An 11,983-nucleotide genomic window follows, 5' to 3' on the forward strand; every position below is an offset into this window, starting at 1 on the left:
ATATATATATATATATATATATATATATATAACCCTTGGAGGGTTTTAGCAAATCGATGCTAGTGCCAATTTATTTTGAAGCCTGCTACTAATTCTATCGGGTCTCTTTCATCGAACCACTAAGTTACGAGGACGTAAGAACACCAACACTGGCTGTCAAGCTATGGTGGGGGGTGGACAATCAGAAACAAACACACACACACGCACGTATGTATGTGTATGTGTGTGTGTATACATGTATGCATGTATATTAGTATATACGTATGCATGTGTGTGTATGTCTTCGTGTTTGTCCTCCATCACAAACACATCGCTTGACAACCGATGCTGGTTTGTTTACATTCTTGTAACGTAGCGGTTCAGCAAAAGGATTTGATGGAATAAACAAGTAGTAAAGTCGGACTTTGCTACTAAAACCCTTCATAACGGTGCCCCAGTATGGCCGCTGCCCAATGATTGTAACAGGTTAAAAGTAAAGAATTAAAGAATATTTTGATGTCGTCGCTGCTTCATAGCCCCACATGTGATCTAGTCAAGCAAACCTTATCAATAGGGACGTCCCAGTTGTGACCACCTTGTCTTACTGTATACTGAGGACAGGCGGTGTGATGACAATCGTATATTTTAGTTGGAAGATGGGCAACGAATTCACGGGAGATAAACATGATCTTTCACGTGTTAATTGCACTAGAGTAACTCCCCTTGAAATAGTAAGAGTTACTTCCCTTGTTAGTTTAGTATTTTTCTGTATTTCGTCCGGATTTTCTTTTTCTTTTTATTTATTTTTCTTTCTGTTATTCTAGTTAATCATGGATGAACAGAGAAGCGAAAGGATCTGGCAAGATCGTTAGAGCGTCGAACAAAATGCCTTGTGGCGTGTCTTCTTTTTTACGTTCTGAATTCAAATTTCGCTGAGGTCCATATTCCCAACATCGCTTGACAGCCGATGCTGGTGTGTTTACGTCCCCGTAACTTAGCGATTCTGCCAAAGAGACCGATAGAATAAGTACTAGGCTTACAAAGATTAAGTCCTGGAGTCGATACTCTTTTACTTGTTTCAGTCATTTGACTATGGCCATGCTGGAGCACCGCCTTTAGTCGAGCAAATCGCCTCCAGGACTTATTCTTTGGAAGCCTAGTACTTATTCTATCGGTCTCTTTTGCAGAACCGCTAAGTTACGGGGACGTAAACACACCAGCATCGGTTGTCAAGCGATGTTGGGTAACACACTCGCACTCACAAACATACACATCAATGCCCTCAAATCAACACTATTTTGTTCGGCCTACAGCATATTCTAATATTTGACAGACGAATAATTTAAAAATAAATGATATTTGTTTTTTTAGTTATTTTTTTAAAAAATATTATCATAAAAAAAAAAAACTTTCTGCCAAACAAATATCAGATATTTAAAACATGGTAAATATAGAGTTGTTATTTCAAAATATGGTGGCATTCAGAAATATTGCGAATATTTTGAAACAATATGCGTATATGTGTGTCTTTTTATCTCTTACTGGCTTCAGTCATTAGACTGCGACCATGTGTGTGTGTGTGTGTGATCCATTAGTGACATCGCATGTGAACGACTTCTATGCTGGTCTTTCGAAAAATACGCATTTCTTAATGAATAAATTTGTTTTTTATGATAAAACAAATAATATAGAAAATAAAAGAACGATACACGCACGCACGCACGCATACACACACACACACACACACACACACACAATTACGAGTGTGTGTGCGCTTGTTAAAACCAATGTCCTTGAAGACGTTCTTTCATCACGTTTCTGTCTGAAAAAGGGAGGTAAATCTTTGAAGGGACGTAACTCTGATAAATCGTGTCTAATTAATAACGATCGGTAAAAAGGACAGCTAATATTAGCTTACATATTTTAGTAAAACCTTTGAATAGTTTGCAGCAGCATGGCTGTAGGCAAATGACTGACACTAATAAAGACTAACACACTCACACACACTCGTACACACACACATAAACATACGCACACATGCATGCTTGTTCTTGTATTTGTGTATGTGTGTGTGTATGCGTGTGTCTATATTAGTAGCTTCGACGGAGAAGAATATATTATATATATTACATAATATAAACTAAATATATTTTATAACAATTTTCTGCTTCCATAGGATGTGGTGTGCTGATGCTACATAGCTCATGTCTTACTCCGTGTCCCCGGAAGCGGAAATTCCATGTATGTTACTTCCTGCCACGTTGGCGGCCATATTGGTTGTCTTGGTTTGTCAGTTTGCGGTGTTGGAACCAACACCCCCGTCTTCGTCTAGCTCTATTGTTTCTTGCTCTGCTTCCTCTTCTCCTGGGCTTCTCTTCTTACCATGGGAGGCTCTTTCAGCACCGAAGTACCTGGTGGTGGAACCGAAGGTTATCATGTACTTAGGGTAAGATATATTTTTTTTCATCATCCCTCGCTGCCGATTATTATTATTATTATTATTATTGTTGTTGTTAAGGGTTCTGTCTTTTGTTGCATATCAAATCCATCCTCCCCTTTTTCGTCTGCTGTCATTGTTCAACTACAGGTCCGCCCTGTTCGACTAAGACCAGTGACCAAACGTATTCCATTCGTGACCTTCCAGCCGTTATTATAAAAAACATATCTAGCATTACATTATCTACGGTAATTCTATAAAGGCGTGATTTCAAAGAAGACGTGACTGCTATTTCTAACCGCTCGACCGACCACGTAGGCGAATGACTTGCCATTAATATTTCTTATTCCCTCTTCGTTATATGTCTGTCCCCTAACAGATCTATTTTCACGTCTTTTACTCACCTTATATCTCATTTACTTCCGATTTCAATAAAAAAAAAAAAAGAACTACATACTAAATAGCTATTATTCTTGCCGTTGTAGTAGTAGTGGTTCAACTCCCAATGGTGTTGATTTTGCTTTTCACTCTTCCGGGGTCTGACATAACCGTAAAGCTCCAGTCAGGTACTTGTGGCCTTGCATCGAACCAACTTTCAGCCTCCCTCCTGTCTCCCCGCCCCCCACAAAAATTTCTGGGTTCTGGGACTCTCTGCTACAAATCATCGTCGTCATCATAAACTGTTCCCTTCGTTTCCTCGATATTTACTGCCCGAATGACAAACAAGAAGCAGACCAGATGGTTCTTTTGACGTATTAGCTTTACCATCTTTCGTTCCGCTTCGGGAAGTGATTTCGCCTTATGTATACGTGGATATATATTATAGGATTTAGATACACACACAGACACGTCGCGCGCGTAGTACCTACCATTCTAGCCAGCATTTGCTACAGCCCGTGATGTTATTACTATGTTATCGATAGTGATGATTAAAATTCGTTCAGTGATCCCCACGTCTGGTATCTATATTCGGTCTCCTTGCCTCCTAATTTCATCACACTATCAGCTTCCGAACACCTTACAATATACACACCGTCGCTGATTATATATAACATGTTATACAGATGTGTTATTATATACATACATATACACGCCGCGCGCATGTTTCTGCACACGTTTTATGTCTACACACCTGGACATTCTCATTGTCAGCCGTGTCCTTGTCTTGTTTGAGACTGTGTGATTTGAATGAGATTTGGTTGCTATTTCTAGCAAGTCTAGTCACCGAGTTGAAGGAACAATCTCGGAGATTCTGTTCCACCACCACCACCGTCACCGCAACCACCCCGACACATTCGGTTTTGTCAACGAGGGTGCCTCAACGTGATCATTTAGGCTACTAGAAATAGCAGCTAAATCTCCCTCGGATCATACCCCGATGTCTCGGAAACTAAAGGGCGCGTCGAATAGTGTGGTCTCCTAGGATATGCAATGTCCGACAGTGAGGATGGTCATGGTTGTAACGTCTTTGATCGTAGATCTGCTTATTCAAGGTTGGCCTCTTCCGTGTGTCTGCACATACACACACACACACACACACACACACACACACACACACACACACTCTTATATATAGTAAATGAACGTTGGTTTATCTAGTAACAAACACTAGAAAAAGGTACCCGGTACAAATGAAAGAAACGATGCGGTGTGACAGAATACTTCAAATTGAAACTTCGCAGTTCGTACTCTTCGAGTTTGACCTTTTCGTATAAGAAAGGTGAAACTCGGAGTATCGATTGAGACAGTTCAATAGTTAGAGATTGTATGTGTGTGTGTGGTGGGGGTGCATGCTACAGTTTTAATACCGGTTACCTGGGAAGTAATCGTTGTAGCCTCTTCGAACGTCAATGGAAAAAAATAGCAAATAGCAACGAAATCATTAATTGGTATTTGAACTGTGTATGATTACATATGAATGTGTGGATAGGTAGGTAGATAGATAGATATAAGGGTTACGTTTGAAATCCTTTGTGTATCATCTATAAAGAGAAAAAGGTGGGTGGTGGAAATTCGTAATGACGAATGTGGTAGATTAGAAGAAGCTTAGTTAACGTCTTAAATTCATTGTCTTTCTAATATTTATATATTATGTTGAATATACATTAATTAACATATGTATTACATTATATTTTATATTGTCTGGAAGCTGGTTAGTAACGTCTCTGTTGTCGCTACTAAGGGCATCTTAGCTGCATCATAAGACCCCCACCCCATCCGGGAGCGAATAAATGCACTGGCCCCTTATAGTATTTCTTTATTGAGAACAAGCCTCAGCATACATAGATCAGAACTGGACCCCTAATCCTGTGGGTTTTCAGGGCACTTGACCAGTGTGTTCGTGTCTTACGACGGCTTTTGTCGCGATCTCTCAGACGACAATATATATATACATATATATATATGCATGCACATAGAATTCTGTATGTATATTATGCGTGCGTGTGTACAAATGCTTTTTTTTATGTCGAATTATGTATGTAAACAGTTTAACATTAAACTGAAAGGTGCATATTTATTATACTTTTACAAGAAGGGCAAAAGTGACTTTGAAGTTTCGGTCTTGGGTTAGCCCTTAAGGGGAATGTGATGTAAGACAACTTTGAATCTAGATACACAAAGTATTCATACACAGTATAGACAGGTTTCATGAAAATAGTGAAGAATGTATGTATATATATATATATATATATATGTGTTGTGTATACTGGTGAGGTTTATGTAAAAACAGATTTTAAGAAAAAGAAAAGAAAAACCAGCCGGCCACATCCCACAAACTCCCGTACTGTGAGAGGCTCTTTGATGAGAGAATCAACTGATGCTGAGGGCGGTGAAAGCATGTTGATGCGATCCTTTGACCTGTTGCCTTCGAGATTCTTTCTTCCCACCGCCACCACCTACTTTTTAATTTATTGTTTATATAGAGTATTATTATTATTGTTAATGTGTTGTTGCCATCACAAATGCCGGCGACGTGGAAGTCCTGATTTGCGCTGTGTACGTAGATGGGAGCGGACTAGCGCGTGCGTGTATGTATATATATATATATATATATGTTTACAAGTTAGTTCCACAACTTGCAACTAGGTCGTGTGTTAGTGACAGAATGGTGGGTAAGGGTCGATTTAATATCTGCAGCTGTCGACCAAATACTGTTTGTGTGGTTTTGTTTTTGTTTTATCTGTAGTCTGCGATGCTTATTCGTGGCTGTGTGGGAAAAAAAGCTTGCTTCCCAACACATGGTTCCGGGTTCAGTCCCACTGCGTGACACCTTGTGCAGGTGCCTTCTACTATAGCCTCGGACCGACCAAAGCCTTGTGAGTGAATTTGGTAGACGGAAACCGAAAAGAGCCCATCGTATATATATGTGTGTGTGTGTATATGTTTGTATGCCTGTGCGTGTCAACCGGTGTTGGTGTGTTTACGCTCCTGTAATGTAGCAGTTCGGCAAAAGAGACCGATAGAATAAGTACCAGGCTAAACAAAACAATAAGTCCTGGGATTGATTCATTCAACTAAAAAATTGTTCAAGGCCAACATGTCCACGGTCAAATGACTGCAACAACGACAAAAGATATCTGTATGTCATACATATTGAAAGGTTGTCTTTTAGGGGTGTTGGTCAACTCTGGACCTTTGAGAGAAATATTAATCTCATCTTGGATGTGACACCTGTTACTCACAGGTAAATATTTCCCAGATGACTTGGTGGCTGCTGTTCACAGCTGGGAGTCAACTAAGGTAATGTAGACTATAGTGAGCCACTGTGATGTGAGATATCCCCTGGATATCACACCAGTTTGTTACAGGAAAGATTTGGCTACTATTTCTAGTATGTCAAAAGAGCATGTAGTGGCTCCAACCAAAATTTGCACCAGTTTTCTGGTAAATAATATACTTCATACAATCAGGCCCTATCCTCTTCAAAATAATCTCTCTGAGAACATACACAGTGATCCCTAGACGTCTTCTATACCTTAAAGCTATTATGAAAACCCTCTTCCTGAAGGCCATCCAGTTCTGCATGTGACTGTGTCTGAAATTCATCTCTCATCTCAAAGTGGTGCATGTCCCTTTCAGCTTCATTTTTGTCTTGGGAAAATCCTGAGGTCAAGGCACCAAAGAGCTGAGAGACAAAACTCCACAGCACAACGACACATGTTCAAGTTCACTATGAGAATCTCCTGGTTGTGGGGTGTCCGGATGTCCTAGTTTTTAACTTTTGTGTCTTAAAAGAATTCTTTGGGACAGTCATTTGTCCTGGTTTTTAACCTTTTCATTTCCATATTTATGTCGACTTACTTTGTCTTTGTTTAATTAATTTTGAAACTAATGAAGAATTTAGTAAAATAGCTATGCCATTCAGTTGGTGTTTGAAATATAAAATCAACATGAAATTTTGATGGAGGTTTTTGACTTAGATCACTTTAAAATGGAGAACTTTCATCATATTGAACCAAGGGTGGGTTCAGATAGATTAATATCAAAATGATTAAATCCTGTTTTAATCTCAAAAATAAATTTTCGTTGAAATTTTCCAATTCATTTTTTTTTTTTAATTACTTTCAACAAATCTCTTTCTCGTCAGTTTTTAAGTTTGTCTGTTCAACTTTCATGAATCCTTCAGCATTTAACCAGCCGTATACTAGGCTCGAATATTCCACCTGTTTTATGTTGAAACTGGCTAGATCTCACCTTTCACACCGACCCTACAATGCCATTCTAAAAATAAACCATCACATCATAAAAATTTCAAAATTACAGCATGATTAATTGAAAACAATGTGAATAAAGAAGCATTGGATTTGACAGACTAATCTGAATGCTACAAGATTAAAGTATAAACCTACAGCTCACTACATAAATTGACTAAGCAAATACCAGTGATTAGTTGGGGGAGTTAAATTTTTAAATATTGTGATTTTTAACTTTTTTTTTTCCGATAACTGACTGAGCCCTTTTGATACCAACGTACCTGAGACCACCCTTGGTTTTATGCAAACACCCTGATTTAATGTTATCTAAATTTAAAACCATCCATCAAAATTTCATGTAATGTTCCAAACACTGGATTAATATTAAAAGTTATTTGACTAAATTCTCCTTTATTTTCAAAATAACTTTAAACAAATGCTGTATGTTTCAGCATAAACAGGGTAACAAAAGGGTGGATAAAGTGCACCTGATAATTCTTATCCTGCATTCAATGCATACAAATGTACATAGATGTTTGGGTGTACAAGAGGTGTTACTAGAAAGCTCTCAGATTGCATGTGCAGTAATTGTACAGGTGATTAAACAGCAAATAATCCCAGGTATCCGGCTTATTGAGTCAGTCTGCTAAATGGTGTCACACTGTCTACCTCTCGTCAATAATTTACACAAGGTTTTCTAACATTATGTTAGAACAGCTTTGGGATGTTTACAATGGATGACAGATGCATCCAACATGCCTGTACAAGTCAGATTTTGCACGAAGCTCAGCAACTCTATATTTAAAAGGCTTTGTTCGGCTTTTGGGGAAAGCAAAGATTATTCTTTCTCAACCCTGTTGCATATTAAATAAGTCTACCTTGGGAAACTGCATAACTGTTTCTAGACATGCGAGCGGGTTCAGTGGATTGTTCGGTATTGATCCTCTTGGATAAGATCACATTTTCTCAATTCTTCCTCAGGATTGGTCCTTCTCAGTTCTCATAGATTTGAGCTAACCCTCAACCCTCAACCCTAACCCTAACCCTCAACCCACCTTGAAACACTCGTTCAATTGAAAGAACATTCACTAAAAGCTGAACAAAAGCCTTTTAACCCTTTCGTTACTGTATTTATTTTGAGATGCTCTGTGTTTCTTTCAATTACTTTTAAATATAACAAAGAATCTAGTAAAATAACTAAGTTATCATTCAGCTAGTGTTAGGAACATAAATTGTGACTAAGGTTTGGTGGAAGATTTTAATTAAAAACTTATGAAAACAAGACATTTGCACTACAAAGCCAGAGCTGGTTTCAGCCGGGTTGGTAACAAAAGGGTGAAATACCTCCATTGCAAATTTATTGAGCTTCTTGTAAAATCCGACTTGTGCAGGCATGTTGTATGCATTTGTCATCCGTTGTAAACATTCCCAAAGCTGTTCTGCCATGATAGTGGAAAACCTTGTTGAAATTATTGACCAGAAGCTGACAGCATGACACCAGTTGGTAGTCCCAGTAAGCTGGATACCTGGGATTGTTGTTTGATGCAGTCTGAAAGCTTTCTATTAACACCTTATATACAGACACACACACAAATGCATATCAATAGAAATGTGTGTGTGTGGAGGGGCTGTTATGCATGAACATTTACAAATTCATATTTTAGTATATGCACATACACAAAGGAATATGTTTAATAGATGCATATGTGTGTGTAGCACCGTCCGAACGTGATCATTGCCAGAGCAGCTGTCTGGCTTCCGTGGCTAGTGGCACGTAAATAGCACCATTTGAGCTTGATCGTTGCCAGCATCGCCTTACTGGTACTTGTGCCGGCGGCATGTTAGAAAATCATTCGAGCGAGGTCATTGCCAGTGCCGCTGGACTGGCTCCTGTGCAGGTGACACGTGAAAGCACCCACTACACTCTCAGAGTGGTTGGCGTTAGGAAGGGCATCCAGCTGTAGAAACTCTGCCAGATCTGATTGGAGCCTGGTGCAGCCATCCGGTTCACCAGTCCTCAGTCAAATCGTCCAACCCATGCCAGCATGGAAAACGGACGTTAAACGATGATGATGATAGAGTGTGAGAAGAAATACCACTAACCATTTCATCCAGCTAACGATTCTGCCACTTTGCTGTCTTCAGAATAATAATAATAACAATAATAATAATAATACTTTCAGGTTTTGGCACAAGGCCAGCAATTTCAAGGGAGGGATAGGTCGATAAGATTGGCCCCAGTGTTTATTTTACCGACCTTGAAAGAATGAAAGGAAAAGTCAACCTTGGCGGGATTTGAACTTAGAATGTAAAGACAGACAAAATGCCACAACACATTTTTTCCAACATTCTAAGAATAATAATAATTCTTTCTGATTATTATTATTATTATTATTATTTATTATTAAGGTGTTGGATCAGCAAAATCGTTAATATGCCGGACAAAATGCTTAGCAGCATTTCTTCAGGCTCTTTATGTTCTGAATTCAAATTCTGTCAAGGTGGACTTTGCCTTCATTGTTTCAGTGTCAATATGATAAAAGTACAAGTGGAGTACTGGAGTTGCTGTAATTGACTAAAAACCCCTTCCCACAAAATTCTAGATCGTGTGTCTGTAGTAGAAACAATTGTTGTTATTATTATTATTATTATTATTATTATTATTATCACATCATTGTTTTTGTTTGTTTGTCCTTAATTAACCATCTTGTGATTGATAAACCCACACCCACCGCACCATACCACACCACTGCTACCACCATCAACTTATCACACCTGTGTGACACCTGTTAAAAGTTCCACGTAGCATTGGCAGTAGAGATGGGGCATAACGATGGTAGTGGTGAGTGAGGAGACGTAAGAAGAGGAAAGAGAAAATCCTCAACACGCCAAGGTGTTTCTATTGTATCCGTGTATGTCTACCTGTGTCTGCTTTTTCTTTCTCATCCAGGATCAATTGTCTTGAAGCACCTGTATCCTTCTCTACCTTAACAATAGTAATAATAATAACAGTAAATAATAATAATAATAATAATAATTTCAAATTCCGTCTACCAAATTCTCAAGGCTTTGGTCGGCTTGGTGCTACACTAGAAGACATTTGTCTAAAGTGCCACACAGTGGGACTGAACCGGAGACCATGTAGTTCAGAAGTGTTATTGAGAATCTTCAGGAAAAGAATAAATAGTCTGATCTCTCTTGGTCTGACTGACCTATGTCCAGTGTGGTGTTTTAAGAAAGTTGGTTGGCTTAAGCTAACTTACATTAGCTGGTCACTTTCTCTCCCACACTCTCTCTCTCTTTCTCTCTCATTAACAACTAATTACATATAATTATGATGCTTAAATGCTGTATCATTGTCTAGACTGCACTCTGTCACTATCTCTCGCTCTCCTTTCTTCTCTACCTTACTTTCTTAATCTCTGTTTTTCTTCCCTTTATTTCTCCCATCTGTCTCTCTTTCCTTCCTCCCTATATTTGTCTCTCTCTCCTCTCCACCTTGCTTCCTTTCTCCCTAATTTTCCTCCTTTTCTCTCTCCTTTCTGCCCCCTACTTTTCTCCTTCCTAATCTCTGTCTCACTATATATATAAAGTGGTTAGTTCTTACTCTCTTGCCATTCCTTCTTGTGTCCCCATATCATATTTTTCCAATCTGCAGAGAAAACTAAACTAGTCCTCTTTATAAAGGTTCCTTATATTATATCATACTTTGATACTGTGTTAACTAAGATCCCCATTGACTGGACCCTGATGTTTGTAAAACAGTGTTGACATGCCAAGCAAATTAGTAGCCCCATTTTTCTACATCTATTATAATAATCATTGAATATATAATCAGATTGTCTGCTTGTTTCTCTGGAATTGGTCAAATTGATGTAGATGCCTCTGATGAGAATCCAGTAAGATTTGAAAATCGATTGAAGTTGTTTATTGTTTTTCTCAATCTGTGGAGACACAGCTAAATTAGTCCTGTTTATAAATTATACAATTCACATCCATCTAAGGCCAGCATGGAAAAAGCAGTCATAGAAGCGATAACAATTGTGATTGCATGCGGTTACTGAGGAGTTAATGATGTTAAGGATTAATTCTGGCCAAGGAAGGCAGGGGAGGCAACTCTGGAATTAAAAGTTCCGGACAAGTATAGGAACAACTGTTTCAGTCTTATTAGACCTCCTCGGTGAAACATAATCTTTCCATTACTGCCAGAAGTTAGTATGACTTGGGAGAATATATAAGATTCTGATGAGTGAAGCGTTCGGGATGATGTTGGTCAGAATGTTGAAATTGCCAATGGTGCCTTATGAAAGTAAGACATGGGATAAGTGACAGATGAGACTGTAGAATTCGACAGGCTTCTTTTCAGTTTCAATCAACCAAATCTATTCACAAGGCTATGGTTGGCTTGGAACTATGTCCTTTGCCCAAGGTGCTGCACTGTGGGACTGAACCTGAAGCCACTTGGTTTTGAAAGCAAACTTCTTAACCGTACAGCGACATCTGTGCCAGTGACACTGTGATTAAGAATGGTGATCTGTGGTACCCAACAAATATGATAGCAAAGACAGGATGGTCACAGTTGGATTTCCTTTACCCATGGGTCTGTTCAATAATGGTTGACTTGGGGTTAAGCAACAACCACAATCACAGGTGCCACTCTGTAGTTGTTCAACCTGCTAGAAATAACAGCCAGATCTCTCCCACAAATTATGCCCTATCATCTCAGAGAAATGCTATGACACATTGAAAAACGTAGTCCTAGATACACTCTGCCTGAATAAAAGACAAGATAGTTGTGGCGCTGGGATACATTCGGTCATAATCTTGGTGGATCAGGTCTGGCCTTAACAACCATCTGCTCCCACCACCACCA

Source organism: Octopus bimaculoides, chromosome 21, assembly GCF_001194135.2.
Source record: "Octopus bimaculoides isolate UCB-OBI-ISO-001 chromosome 21, ASM119413v2, whole genome shotgun sequence".
Classification (NCBI taxonomy): Eukaryota; Metazoa; Mollusca; class Cephalopoda; order Octopoda; family Octopodidae; genus Octopus; species Octopus bimaculoides.